Consider the following 15,945-nt stretch of genomic DNA (forward strand, 5'->3'; position numbering starts at 1 on the left):
CATTCAATTGTTCTTGAGAAAATGTACTTTTAAAAAGCAATATGATGAAATGTAATCTGTTTTACTCTTTATCGATAGGGTATAATTAAGGTTGCTGGACTTTTGTCATAAAGACAGAGAAACAGAGCATCCCAATTCAAGGGGATTTATTATAGTAATTGCCCAGCACACACACAATATGCACTTACTGGATAAAAACATAAGTGAGCGTCATATAGCATCTTCTTTCATAGGTATTCACCTTCTGATCGCTAAACTCCTAACATCCAGCATGCAGCATCTTCAAAAACCACCAGTGTTCTCACAGGAGTGGGGTTAGGCTATGAAAACCCAAGAGGGACAAAGTTCTCTACGCTTCGTTTAGTAAATGTACAGACTTTATCAAGAGTTGGATGCTACTACTTCATTGAACAATATCACTTTTATTTATAGGGCTATTTAATCGAAAAATTGCCTATGTCACATTGCTGAAGAGTAGACCATCTTACATAACAACATTCAATTAATACATTTGAATAATTAAATAAATTATGTTAAGGAAAATCAATATTGTCTAAAAGACAAACCTTTAAAAACATTTAAATTCCACAACTAATGCTGGGACTGTATAATTTGTATATATTTTTCAATCTTACTCAATTTTGTCAAATAAATAAGATAGTTTAATAATTGAATACTTAGTTATAAAGTCATATGAAATTCATATATAATTAATCATCTAAAACTCTACAAATAGAAACTATATCTCAAAATCACCAATGTTAGTTAAATTATATTAGCATCACTATTGATGAAATATTGCATTGTAATAAAATGAGAACTAACACTTATTCCACCATAATCAATAACCTGAAAATAATAATAATTTAATTCTTAAATAAAATTCAACTGCATAATCTAAATAGAATCATCTTTCAATATAAGTGACATAGTGTAATGGATTTAACACTCATGTGCTTACCTTTAGGTCTAAAGCTATATTTAATTGATTAGAATGCAAACTATATAATCTGTGTGTCTGAAAAGTCTCTATTTAATAGGTCTAATAACATTTTTGGCTTTGGGATTGTGGAAGGAGAACCTGCATGTGAATTCACAGCAGCAACCGCTGAGGTTAATAGTGCAGTGGGACTGTACACATATGTCTATGTGTGGTTTGTTCGTACATTTAATACATTGTTTTATATTCTGTATTGTTATTTTATTTAGCATATTATTTCATTTGAAACATTGGTCTAAGACTTATTTCAGTGCTGTTATTTTTTATGTCTTTTTTAATGGGTTTTTGTGACTTTTGAACGCATTATAGTACATTTCTGAATAATGAATATTGTGAAAGTACATGGTCATCATCCGTACAATGTACTATTTAGCAAGAATGATCAGGTGTCATCAAATGCTCAGTCAAAGTAAAAAGAAATAACCACTTTTACACTAATACAAACTATTCATATTGATAACCCAACATGTCCACAATACCAATAATGCCCCTGTTCTAATCCCTTAAAAATGCATACACACAAATAGATGTTTACCCACAACAGGTTAATTGCATATGTGCCATCTATTAGCATCACTGCACTCTAATAAAAGGTCAGCATGCAGGTCATTCAAACTGTGGTCTAATTGTTAAACCCCTCAAATAACCATTTCATTTATTGTTTAAATCACAGAACCATAGATATATGTATGTACGTCTCTCTAAGGGATTTAAACAGGGGCATTATCATATAGTGGACATTAATTATTGAGAGTTTGGACTGTAACCAGAAAAACGGGACTGGAACATGTTAAGTATAGGGCCAACATGATAATGAAAACAGTGCTGACCATAAACAATGAAAATGGCTGTTTGGGGTTATGCCATGAATCCTAAAATTTGCCTTATTTGGTTATATGAGTTCAATATGTTTATAATATCACTGTATTTATGGTCTAGATATCATGTTGTTTATAAAATCAAATATCCATCTAAATGTATTTTTTTTCTTCATTACATGGTGTTAAATAAATGTTTTCTGACCATGTGCATTCTTTACAATGGTAACAATTCTATGGCTGTTACTAAACCTTGAATTCCCAAATTGCACTTGTAATCCGAGCTATTATACAGCTGATAGCTACGCCAGTAGAATATACAGGTTATTATTATGTCATCCATTCTCTAGGCTGATGTGCTCATTTTTCTCTTCAGTCGGCTTTTTATCTTGATTTTATGGCCATCATTCTGTGACATTTTTATTCACTGTTATTATCATATTGTGCATATTACTGAAATGAAATGGCTTTATTTTTTGCAGGTTAATATACACTAACCCTAGAGTTTTCAAATTAGTTCATGCAAGTTCCTCTTTTATGGTTGAAAATTATTAACAGAGTTCAATTATCAAGCACAACTTCAAAGGACATCTTTCTGGACCTTAACCCCTTAACGACCAGTGACATACATGGTGCATTGTGGTCATTAAGGGGTTAAATTGACCTCTTCTGAAAAATAAACATTACACAAGATCTCCAGAATTTAACAATTTCTCTCTAATACATTCCATTCCAAAAGGAATTTGCAATAATGGCTTTTCTCAGGGTCTTCAGATTCTAAGAAAATACAATCCATTTGAAAACCCTACTATAACCCACTAACCAAAAGTTTTTATAACGTATTTCTGGGAACAAAAACACTAATTTTACCATGTATGAGGACATATATTGACAGTTTGCATGCTTTTTTCATAGTTTTAGAGTGCAAATCAGTAGCGGTTCAAGAAACCTTATTGTGGGGGGTGTAAACACTCATGGGTTAAGATGCAGGAGTTCCATGGTGGGACAGGGTGGGGGGAGGTGTAGTTATGGGCGTGGCCTGCATAAAGGGCAGGAAGTAGTCATTTTTACCTTTTTACCCTCCTCTTCAGCCAAATGGGGGTGCAAAATAAAAGACTGAATGTTCTTTGTACCCCCTTGCTCGCCCCTAGGACCCCCACTGAAGGGAATATTCATTCACATCCATGTAAATAAACACTATCATTAGAATGTTCATTGATGAATTTAATGTGGATATTTAAATCTAATTATTATAACATTACCCATAATGATATGAAATTAGTAATTGTACATTGATATTAAAGAGGCATAAAATATCACTAATAAATGTGCTATAATACTGTTGCTTGCACAGAACTATGTGCTTAAAGGGACATACAAGTTAAAATTAAACTTTCATGGATCAGGTAAATCATAGTTTTTACATAACGTTTTCAGCTGCTGTTATAAAATGTATTTAGTTCTCTTGGTATCCTATGATGAAATGCATACCTAGGTAGGTTCAGGAGTAGAAATGCACTAATGGTAGTTAGCTGGTGATAGTGACACAAACACCTTTTGTCATTTGCTCACCAGATGTGCTTAGCTAGCTCCCAGTAGTGCATTGCAGCTCTGGAGTTGATTTCAAAGGGATGCTAAATCCATTTTTTTCTAATTTACACCTATTATCAAATTTTCTTTGTTCACTTGCTATCTTTATTTGAAAAGCAAAAATGTAAGCTTAGGAGCCGGACCATTTTTGGTACAGCACTTGGGTACATTTAGCCACCAATCAGCAAGCGGAACCCACCAATTAGCAAGCGCTATGCAGGGTGCAGAACCAAAAATGGGCCAGCTCCTTAGCTTAGATTCCTGCTTTTTCAAATAAAGATAGCAAGAGAATGAACAAAAATTGATAATAGGAGTACATTTTAAAAAAGTTGCTTAAAATCAGAAGCTCTATCTGAGTCACGAAAGAAAAAATGTGGGTTTAGTGTCACTTTAATGTGCGTTTAACCTCTTTGCAAGGACTAAACATATAGTTACAGGCAAACAAAAGTGCACTAATAAAGTGCTCTAACACATTAGACAATTTTCTTTTTGCACTTTAACTCTCTTCATAGCTGTACAGGGCTTGTGACTATGCACATATACTGCCCCTGGCTCATCTCTGGAGCCGTAGTAGCCTGCCGGTCTTAAAGGGACATAAAAAACATTTTGCCCCCTCATCATTCAGATATAATATGCATTTTTAAACAATTTTCCAATTTACTTCTATTATCAATTTTGTTTCATTCTCTTTGAGTTCAGCCACTAATCAGCAGCTAGCTTCCAACTCTAGAGTCTGTCTAGATATACTTTAAAACAAAGGATACAAAGAGAATGAAGCAAATTACATAATATAAGTACATTGGAAAGTTGTTTAAAATTGTATGCTCTGTCTGAATCATGAAAGTTTATTTGGGTTTAATTTCCCTTTAAGATGACTTTAACTATGTTTTTTAACACCTTTGTATGGGAGTTGCATATATAATTATGCAATAACAGGAGGTACCCAAAGCATGTTATTTATCCCTTGAGATTTTAAAGGACCACTGAATACAGTAGAATTTAGTGACTGATAAATACACAATAACAAGACAATGCAACAGAACTTACTTTGAATTTGAAATGAGCAGTAGAATATTCTCTGGCTAATGTCAAAATTAACCCAATTTTCCCTCCCCTTGTATCATGTGACAGCCATCAGCCAATCACAAGATTCATATAGTATATACTGTGCACTTTTGCACATGCTCAGTAGGAGCTTAAAATAATGTGCACATTTTGTTAATAGAAGTTGAAAGTTGTTGTTTTTCTTTTTAATTGCTGCTTTATCTGAATCATGAAACTTTAATTTGGACTTTAGTGACTTTTGATCATCAATATTGAATTAATTAGTTGTCAGGTTTTACTTTTGCATTTGTTGTATATTTTGTTTCTCTGAGCACTAAAGCTTCTTAGATTTTGTTTGTTTTCTAACGCAGTTTTCCTGTAATATTCTTTTTACATTTAACGAAATGTTTTCTTTCATAATAGAGAATGTGATTTTAAACAACTTTCCAACTTACTTCTAATTAGTTTTGTTCATTAAGTGCCCTTTGTTAAAAAAAAGGATACCTAGGTAGGCTCAGGACCTGCTAATTGGGGCCAGAACATGTATACCTCATGTTATTGGCTCACCAAATGTGTTTAGCTAGCTTCGGTAGTGCATTGCTGCTTTTCCACAAAGGGTATCAAGAGAATTAAGCAAATTAGGAGTAAATTGGAAAGTTGTTTAAAATTTTATGTTCTATCTGAATCATGAAAGAAACAATGTGGGTTTCATGTCCTTTCATGATTTTAATCATTATAACAAAGCAAATATTACTCAAGCTAACATATAGGCCCCCAACAGACAGAGATTGTGGCAAGTTATCATGCAGCCTCACCCCCTGCTCTCGCTCTCACAATTGCAGGAGAGCAGGGCTTGTCAATCACCCCAGTAAATCCTAACCAGGATGATTAATTCCGCCACCTAGCGGGTTTACTTAATTAACGTTTCAGGCCACCTCTTAAGTGCCCACAGCTTCATGAATGGAGCCCATAAGGTTTTCCCGTGGGAATTCTGATGGATTGAAAAAATAACCTAAAACTATTAGTCAAAACAACTGCTGCCTTTCTGTTTATGCACACCTCTTTCTAGGGAGAGAAACCTTTAGGACTTTTTGGATGAATAGCTGATCACACAAAATGGAAAATCATTAAATCAGTTTTGGGAGCACCCACATTTTACAGTTCAATCACTTGTCTTAAAGGGACATGGAACCCCCAAAAAATCTTTACTGACTCACAAAATGGCAAGTTTCTCAGAAAATGGGATATCTCCAATAACTTTTGAAGCTATGAATGATAGAAGGGAGACGGTTACAATGAGTAGGTGAGTATGGAGACATCATGGAGATGAGACAGAGAGTAGAAATAATGATAGAGGTAAAAGTAAGTAATTGAAGTACCTGGATAAAAGTTTAGAAATATATTATGAGTTAGGGGCAGTATTTTAAACCTGATTTAGTAGCATACAGGCAGCTAGTGTAGGGACTATCAGAAGGCGACAGCTTTCATGATAGACTGGAGGAAGTGAAAGTTAAAGGTTGCAGTGGTCAAGATCAGCCAAGAAGACTGAGAAATTATACATAGGTGAAAGTGGCACAACTGTCAAGCCCTTGAATATGGGAGTATACAGTCTAGTATGACCCAGAAATAGAGAACCTTGTAAGTGGTGATTACAGAGACCACTTTAACAAATTATATGTTAGTGTGTAAAATGTAATAGAGGAAGGGATAAGTAAAAGCTTTATTTATGGACTATTGACTCACAGATCGTATTAAGACATCGAGTGAGAAATAAAGAAAAGGCAATTGTGGCCTGATTAAGAAGGGAAGGATATCAGGAGAAGTGTGTTAGCTTTATGTGACATTGGTATAGAGGAGGCTATTATAAAATAAAAGTGATTATGAGTTTCTCAGGGTAATTGGTATTGGAGGAAAATAAACTAGTGGTTCCTTACAGAAAAGGCCAGGGGGATCAGAAGATGGGCAACTAAATAGGCTCTAAATTAGCAGTTAAAAAAGTAGGTTGCCAACCAATGAAATATTCCTGTCCTGGATTCCATTGGAGTAAAGATTTTGTAAGGGGAGTGGATTGTTAATGGTGTCAAATGTTGTTCAGGGATTAAAAGAATATGCAGTGACAAGTGGCCCTTGACTTTAGCAGCAAGTAGATTATGAACTTTTGTTGTGCCGTTTCTCTGGAGTTAGAAGACTGGAAGTGGTCAAGCAAAGTGTTTGATGAAAGAAACTATGATGCAATTGAAGACAATTTGTTCAAATAGGTTAGAGGCAAAGGGAGTAAGGAAACTCAAAATGGAATCTGGTTCAACAGAAGTTTGTTTTTATATTCATTTCAGTATTTGCATATTTAGACCATACACACACTGAAATTTGTGATTAATATGTATGGCATCAAATTTGGGAAGTGTGCGAAAACATGAAAATCTAAATCCTAGTCCAGCCTAGTCCAGCATTCTGTGTTGTCATGTGATCACAATAATATATAAATGTAGTGGTTGTAAATGCATTATACTGTAACATTATTTATTATACATTTTTTCTATGTTCGTTTATTATAAACAAATGTTTTTATTTATTTTAGTGAGGTTTTGCTCTAAAAACAAGGTTATCAAAACCGGATGTTAATAACTTGCATAAAAATGATGGCAGCTTTTCTCGGCTACAATATTGAGCTTTTAAACTTTTCTTACAATTTAAAACCTGTTTTGTAAAAAAGTGCAATTTCTCGTCATATAATCACATTATTGATTTCACGTGAGAGCAATATAGACTAGAAATCTTGCTCAAAATACTGTGCCACTTGTAATTTAGGCTTTTTTGGGCGGGGAAATAATTTTTCCTTGCACTGAGATACAGAATGAAAAGATTACTTAATGTCTTTGCATTGAATATGAACAAAAACAAAGGTAAAATGAACAATGCAGTCTAAATCGAATCTGACACAGGGATAGATTATGAGTGGGGCACTATTTATCACTCCCACTTATATGTTAACTGTGCTGGACTTTTTGAGCGCTTTAGATACCAAGTGTATTAACAGTTGAAAGTCAAAATTATTCACTTGTATGCTAACCCAATGCGCCAAAAGCCAGTTACAATATTGCGACTGGTATAGGTATAGATAAATATAGATATATAGGAATATCTATTTAAATATGATTAGAATATATTCCCCTATGTGAAGAACATTGGAATGTGTAATATTTAGAGTACAAACACAGTTAAACAATTTGTTAAATATTAATATTGCATAAAAATAAGGGCTCCAATGCATATACTGTATATTATATTCCATATTAAGACGTGTATGTATCTCTCTATGTATATGCCCTTTGTCTGCCTTTTTTTCCTAACACCTGAGACCTCATATCTTTGAGTCTTTGCAATTTTTAAAAAAATATTTTTAATTAGTTTTATTATGAGTGTAACTGTACTTTTAAATGTATTTTTGATGTATTTTATGCAACTTTTTATTCAAGTGCAACAGTTAACCAGAGCTCCGAGGTCACTCTTATGCAAAGCGTGTTAAATTCAATCGTGCTCAAGCGAAAACGTTTACTTTCAACTTGCAATACGCGCGACTTCCAACACACACAAACAGCAGCGATAAACTCAATATCACATGCACTCCACTCGTACTCTGGCTCATACTTTGTATGTATTTCTTAAGAAAAACTAACAGTTTGCTCTATAAAATATTCTTTGTTTTGGCAGCAAGAAAGGTTAAGTGGATATCTTGTTATATGTTTGCATCTCTCAACAAAGTCTCCCTTAAAGGGATATAAAAGTACAAAAAGAGAAAACTCTGTTAGTGCACTACCCAAATCATGAAAGTTTTATCTTTACTGTTGTGACACTTTAAAGAATTTGTGATGTAAACAATACCTGTGGAGTGTTTCAGGGTTACTTAAGTTTCAAGTTTCATCATAATGGGTCACAGCATACACTATAAAGGGAGTAGAACAAATACAATTTTCAAAGGTATTTTACAGCAATAGCAGGCAAGTGAATGAATTCACATATATTGAATTGTGTCTTAATTGTGCTTAAAGGGACACTGAACCCAAATTTTTTCTTTCATGATTCAGATAGAGCATGACATTTTAAGCAACTTTCTAATTTACTTCTATTATTATTTTTTCTTCATTCTGTTGGTATCTTTCGGCTAGATTACGAGTTTTGCGGTATGAGTGAAAAAGCAGCGTTAAGGTTTATAACGCTGCTTTTTCACTAATGCTGGTATTACGAGTCTAGCTGGTTTAGGGGCACCGCACACTTTTTTGGCCTTAACGCAAATTAACTTACGCAATTTGCGTATAGTCTTTTTCCAATGGGACTTCCTTTGCGCCGGTATTACGAGTCTGCGTGGGAGGCCAAAAAGTGAGCATACACCCTATACCACCAAGATTTGTAACGCAATATAAAGTCAGTAGTTATGAGTTTTATGCTACAACGCCGTAACATAAAACTCATAACTAAAGTGCTAAAAAGTACACTAACACCCATAAACTACTTATTAACCCCTAAACCGAGGCCCTTCCACATCGCAAACACTAAAATAAAATTATTAACCCCTAATCTGCAACTCCGGACATCGCCGCCACTATAATAAACATATTAACCCCTAAACCACTACACTCCCACCTTGCAAACACTAGTTAAATATTATTAACCTCTAATCTGCCGCCCCTAACATCGCCGCCACTTACCTATATTTATTAACCCCTAACCTGCTGCCCCCAACGTTGCCGCCACTATAACGTTGCCGCCACTATACTAAATTTATTAACCCCTAAACCTAAGTCTTCTGCCTGTTTTGGAGGACCATTTCTGCCAGCTTGGATGAAGACTTGGCTTCGTTGAGGACTTCTTGCCGCTTCACTGAGGACTTCTGCCGGCTTCGTTGAGGACTTCTTGCCGCTTCACTGAGGACTTCTCCCGGCTTCGTTGAGGATGGATGTCTGGTCTTCAAAACTGTAAGTGGATCTTCGGGGGGTAGTGTTAGGTTTTTTTTAAGGGTTTATTGGGTGGGTTTTAGTTTTAGATTAGGGCTTTTGGGCTGAAAAAAGAGCTAAATGTCCCTTTAAGAGCAATGCCCATCCAAATGCCCTTTTCAGGGCAATGGGGAGCTTAGGTTTTTTAGATTAGGTTTTTATTTGGGTGGGTTGGTTGTGTTAGTGGTGGGTTTTACTGTTGGGGGGGTGTTTGTATTTTTTTTTACAGGTGAAAGAGCTGATTTCTTTGGGGCAATACCCCGCAAAAGGACCTTTTAAGGGCTATTGGTAGTTTAGTTTAGGCTAGGTTTTTTTTTTTGGGGGGGGAGCTTTTTTATTTTGATAGGGCTATTAAATTAGTTGTAATTAGTTTAAATATGTGATCATTTCTTTTTTTTGTGTGTAATTTAGTGTTTTTTTGCTTGTTTTTGTAATTTAGGTAATTATATTTAATTTAGGTAATGTATTTAATTGTAGTGTAAGGTTAGGTTTTATTGTAAGACAGGTTAGGTTTTATTTTACAGGTAAATTTGTATTTATTTTAGCTAGGTAGTTAGTAAATAGTTAATAACTATTTAGTAACTATTCTACCTAGTTAAAATAAATACAAACTTAGCTGTGAAATAAAATAAAACCTAAGCTAGCTACAATGTAACTATTAGTTGTATTGTAGCTAGCTTAGGGTTTACTTTACAGGTATTTAGTATTAAATAGGAATTATTTAGTTATTAATAGTATGTTTTATTTAGATTTATGTTAATTATATTTAAGTTAGAGGGTGTTAGGGTTAGACTTAGGTTTATGGGTTAATAAATTTAGTATATTGGCGGCGACGTTGGGGGCAGCAGATTAGGGGTTAATAAATGTAGGTAGGTGGCGGCGATGTTAGGGGAGGCAGATTAGAGGTTAATAATATTTAACTAGTGTTTGTGAGGCGGGAGTGCGGCGGTTTAGGGGTTAATATGTTTATTATAGTGGTGGCGATGTCCGGAGTGGCAGATTAGGGGTTAATAAGTATAATGTAGGTGTCAGCGATGTCGGGGGTGGCAGATTAAGGGTTAATAAATGTAGGTAGGTGGCAGGGATGTTAGGAGTGGCAGATTAGGGGTTAATAATATTTAACTAGTGTTTGCGATGCTGGAGTGCCGCGGTTTAGGGGTTAATATGTTTATTATAGTGGCGGCGATGTCTGGAGTGGCAGATTAGGCGTTAATAAGTATAATGTAGGTGTTGCGATGTCGGGGGCGGCAGATTAGGGGTTAATAAATGTAGGTAGGGGGCAGGGATGTTAGGGGTGTCAGATTAGGGGTTAATAATATTTAACTAGTGTTTGCGATGCGGGAGTGCAGCGGTTTAGGGGTTAATATGATTATTATAGTGGAGGCGATGTCCGGAGTGGCAGATTAGGGGTCAATAAGTATAATGTAGGTGTCAGCGATGTCGGGGCGGCAGATTAGGGGTTTATAAGTGTAAGATTAGGGGTGTTTAGACTCGGGGTTCATGTTAGGGTATTAGGCGTAAACATAAATTTAGGCTGCGTTACTGAGCTTTACGCTGCTTTATTGCAGGTGTTAGACTTTTTCTCAGCCGGCTCTCCCCATTGATGTCTATGGGGAAATCGTGCACGAGCACGTAAAAACAACTCACCGCTGCTTTCAGCAGCGCTGGTATTGGAGTGCGGTATGGAGCTCAATTTTGCTCTACGCTCACTTCTTGTCTTTTAACGCCGGGTTTGTAAAAACCTGTAATACCAGCGCTGTAGGGAAGTGAGCGGTGACAATAAAGTGCAAGTTAGCACCGCACCCCTCATAACGCAAAACTTGCAAAAATGTAAGTTTTTGGTGAACAACTTGGGTTGTTCTTGCTGATTGGTGGATAAATTCATCCACCAATAAAAAATCCTAGATGCCTATTTTTTCAAATAAAGATAGCAATAGAATGAAGAAAAATTGATAATAGGAATAAATTAGAAAGTTGCTTAAAATGGCATGCTCTATCTGAATCATGAAAAATGTGGGTTCAGTGTCCCTTTAAATATCAAAATCCTTCATTTTAGTTTTGGATAATATTGTTTTCCAATCTTACTGTTTAACTGACCTAAAATCCAATAAATACAACTATGTTAGAATTTACAGCCATCTATAAATCAATAATCACTGCAGTCTTAGATTTTCCCATAAATAACAATTGTAAATGTGTGTAGGATTGCCAGCTGTGCGCTATAAAAATACCAGACAACCAAGCTGTGATCCGGAGTGGTCGCATATCTTTAGAGCTCCGGCTGAGAATCCCAAATCCGCCGATACAGGATACCCTTTACAGAGATTATAACAGTCAAACAGCTAATATCATCGAGATTCAGCCATTCACTGTATTTTTGACGCCGGAGAGCAAGATTGGGCAAATAAGGCCTGGAGCGGCGGCTCGTTACAGGCAGCGCTACCCCCTCGGAGCTCCGAGGTATTTGACTGGGACTGGTTGCACAGACAATAAAAAACAACAACCCTCTATGTTCTCGCTGTGCTGTTGAACAGTAAGCACCAAGTAAAATAGAAAAGTAGCGGAGAAAAAAAACAAACAGCAAAAAGAAAAAAACATGGCTACCAAGGGAGAATATGGACTGTTAACCCATATAGATTGCATCCTGATAAGACTGGAGACCCGCTTAATGGACCTACTTCAGAGAGCCCCCTGGGACTATCTAAAAGACAAACAGATGGCAACTCGCAATATGGTGACTACAGAAGGAGCCCCTGATATATATTCTCTGGGAGATGAGGCCGCGGCAATGAGCGCTCCCGCGGCACCTCTCCAGCAGCAGAGAACTTCAAACAAAGATCTATCATTACCCCCTGCATTGATCTCACTCCATGTGGCGCAGATTGACGGTTCACCTCCGATTAAATTAAAACAAACACCCGCCAATGCTGCTCCAGCTCTCAATGTTCAATTACCATCTGAACATCGATCTCCTGACACAACGGATCAGCTTGCAGCTATATGTCCACCAGTAAAACCCACCGATCTGACCCGCAGGGTTGAGCCGACAGACAAGGCATCACTGAATAAAGAGCTGCGCTGTGAATTTGGAAGGGACTCCTGGACTGTCGCAAGCACTCCTCTGAGTCTTCTGAGTAACAACCTGCCGGCAAATAAGCCATCAGACGGAACGATAGCTGCTTTTTTCCAGAGGAGGAATGTATTGCTCTGCCTTAACAAAAAGGACTCTAACAGACAGTTGTTAAGTTGGAACTGTTTGGATCCCTGGATGCTGTTTTAGCAATAAGCTATGTCCTACTCTGTTGGGTAAACGTATATTGACTCAGCCTGTCTCTCTCCACATGTTTGAATATTTAAAACTGTATGTTTCATATGATGTCATAATTAATGTTTGCACACTGTAACCTATGCTCTCATTTCTAATATTACAATGAAAATATTATGTAAATATCAATAATACACCTTCAATAGTAGTATATAATAGTACCTACCTCAGTCTCCTCACTCTTAAATGCCCTTATAAACATTAGAATGCTTCCTGCAGAGGTTAGCTGGGGGCCTCTAGGGAGATTTTTGAAACTTTATATTTTGAGCAAAGATCAGGGCTTCTTAAGTTATAAAGCCATAGCAGGAGGGGAGATAATAATGTGGAGGTCCTTCTCGTGGCCAACGGCCGGGGTCGCGGGCAAGACTCCAACTAAAATTATATTTCAGAATGGTACCAAGATCTGCATTCTAACTGATATCAACAGCAGTGTTAGTAGGCATAATACCACGCATCACAGAGTATCCATCATAAATATATAAATTTAGTATAACATACAAGGGTTTTATCTGGATTGATTGTGTTTCTTCAACAAAATGACAGGCATTAGAGGTTTAACGCTGTGAATTTCATGTTGTGTGTGTACTTAGTTTCGGTTTATGCATCTATAATGTTGTTGTCTGCACAATTGGTATTTTATTTTTTATTAGATGCAAAAAAAAATTCTTTATGTTTTTACTTAAACTTTTGTTCTCAGCTACCCCTGGACTCAAACCATAATAATATATATGGTCCAAGAGCGACCTATATCTCTGATTTAGGGGACAAAAAAGTGAGGAAAACAATTATTATTGTACAAGTCTGGTATGCAGTATGTTATAAATACTTGATGTGATGTCTTTACTATGCTATGTTAATGCATTTTCTATTTCCTCAATAAAAAAAAAAAATAAAAAATACCGGACAACCTATAGGTGACTGGACACGGGTTGTAGCTGGGTTCACACAATGTCCCCACAAAAGCTCAACCTTAGGCCCCACCCTTGATCCCAGCACATATATTTTTCACAACTAAGCAGTCATTTTATCCCCTTGGTTGCCAGTTGCACAGTGTAACTTCATTTTGAGCCATATTTCTAATGCATAAAGGCCTAGAAGGCCCTTTACATTTAGCTGACAGGGGTCTTTATGTGTCAAGTATTTTAGTACAGATTGTACTGAACAGCCTGCTAAAATAAAGGACACCCTATATGTATGGTTCAGATCAGCTATAATTAATATAAAATTGATACAGACATAAAGGCTTTTAAATGTGGGGACTCTACTATTAAGTAATGACAGACCTAGCACCTGTAGTTTCTTAGCTACACTGCACAATTTCATATGCTAATTAGTATAGCTGGTAACCCCCAGAGGTGATCACATGACATGATCCTAAGGCTCAGCCATAGCTCTGTAGATATTACCAGACCAAAGCAGTTTCATGTCATTTTAATAATCTATTCCCAAAATATAAGCACTGGAAACTCAGGATTTATTATGGGAATTTTGTTAGAACTTAAATGGACAGTAAACACCTTGTAATTAGGAGACATTTCTGTTACTGTCCTATAGAATAACATATCCGCCAAGTGTAAACATTTGTTTATCAAAATAAAATCCTGTCTACTGCAATTGGTTTTCAATAGAAAAACTGCACCCAATATTCACCTTATTTGGAGGAGCCAAATAAGTTTGAGTCGGCAGACAACAAGGCTAATCATTGCCATTAAGCTAGTATAAAGTGAATTTTTTTGCAATTGTTTAAAGCCAATTAGGAAAATATTTGTTACAGAGTTAGCTCTGGAAAGTCAGCAGGATGCAGTTTCAACTCAATGTACAATTTTCAGAGCTAATTACATGAAAAGGGGCAAAATAAAGAATACGTATATTCCAAAGTTGTTTTATTATGCATAATTAAATATTTATGTTAAAGCTACACTAATAACAGGCTAAACTGACAGTCATGGTATTATGTGATGCCTGGTTGTCATGGTAACAGTCTTAGGGGAGTGGCTTATGTGATGCAGCAGTTATGTCACAAAACCAACTGACAACACAAAGCAACCACCCTCATAACTGATGCTAACTATTCTAGAGTTGCCAGACTGATCCTGCTGAGCTTCAGTATTGACTGGGCTAAACTTTACAACTACAGCTCTGTATATGTGCTGGTGAGAAGAACAGAAACAACCTCCAACACAATGCAAATGGCATCCGGTGGGAGCTGCAGGTATGAACACCAATTACTACAGGTAGTGTTACCATGATCACCCCAACTCAGTAACTGAATAATGCTAAGTCATCTTTTTATACACTGTAAAATAATACAGATACATTACAGAAGTAATAGCTTAAACTTTGTAGCTTCCTATGGGCACCAGTACTCTGAGATAAAACATAGCATACAAACCTTGCATAATAATAATTAATATTATCTTCACACCTTTATTTAAAATAAATATAATTTATTAAATATAATAAATAAAATATTTATAAATATATTTTTTTAAACATATTATAGCATTATAAGTATTATAGCCAAAACTGTAGGGCACACCAATGCCTTTCTGTGCTTCCTCTACATATCTTTATAAGACTTGCAGCTGGCAGTAAAGGCTTTAAACCAGCTTTAAAGATGCTAAGAATTGCTGCATCATTAGTCTGCAAATGTTTTAAAGCAAGGACTTCTAGTAAAGGCCTAGAATATAAACCCCACGGTATGGGTCTGCAATTTATATGCTGCATACTCACTCGTACTGGGACCCTCATTAAACACTGTACTGTAAGGTGCTGCATCTGATGCAGCTGTTTTTTTCTGCTTGAGGATGAAGAAAAGGCAACTTGGGATCTGAAATAAATTCAGATCAGACTAATGCGCATCTGGTCAGCAATATACGTGCTGATGGCAGATGTCCTCAAGCTGCAAACGTACTGGTGCTGGGACCCTCATTAAACACTGTACTGTAAGGTGCAGCATCTGATGCAGCTGTATGTTCTGCTTGACCCGGATGAAGAAAAGGCAACTGGTGATCCGAAATAAATTCAGATCAGACTGATGTGCATCTAGCCAGCAGTATTCACGCTGATGCCAGATGTCCTCACGCTGCAAACTCACTGGTGCTGGGAACCTCATGAAACACTGTACTGTAAGGTGCAGCATCTGATGCAGCTGTTTGTTCTGCTTGACCCAGATGA

Source organism: Bombina bombina, chromosome 8 (assembly GCF_027579735.1).
Source record: "Bombina bombina isolate aBomBom1 chromosome 8, aBomBom1.pri, whole genome shotgun sequence".
Lineage (NCBI taxonomy): Eukaryota > Metazoa > Chordata > Amphibia > Anura > Bombinatoridae > Bombina > Bombina bombina.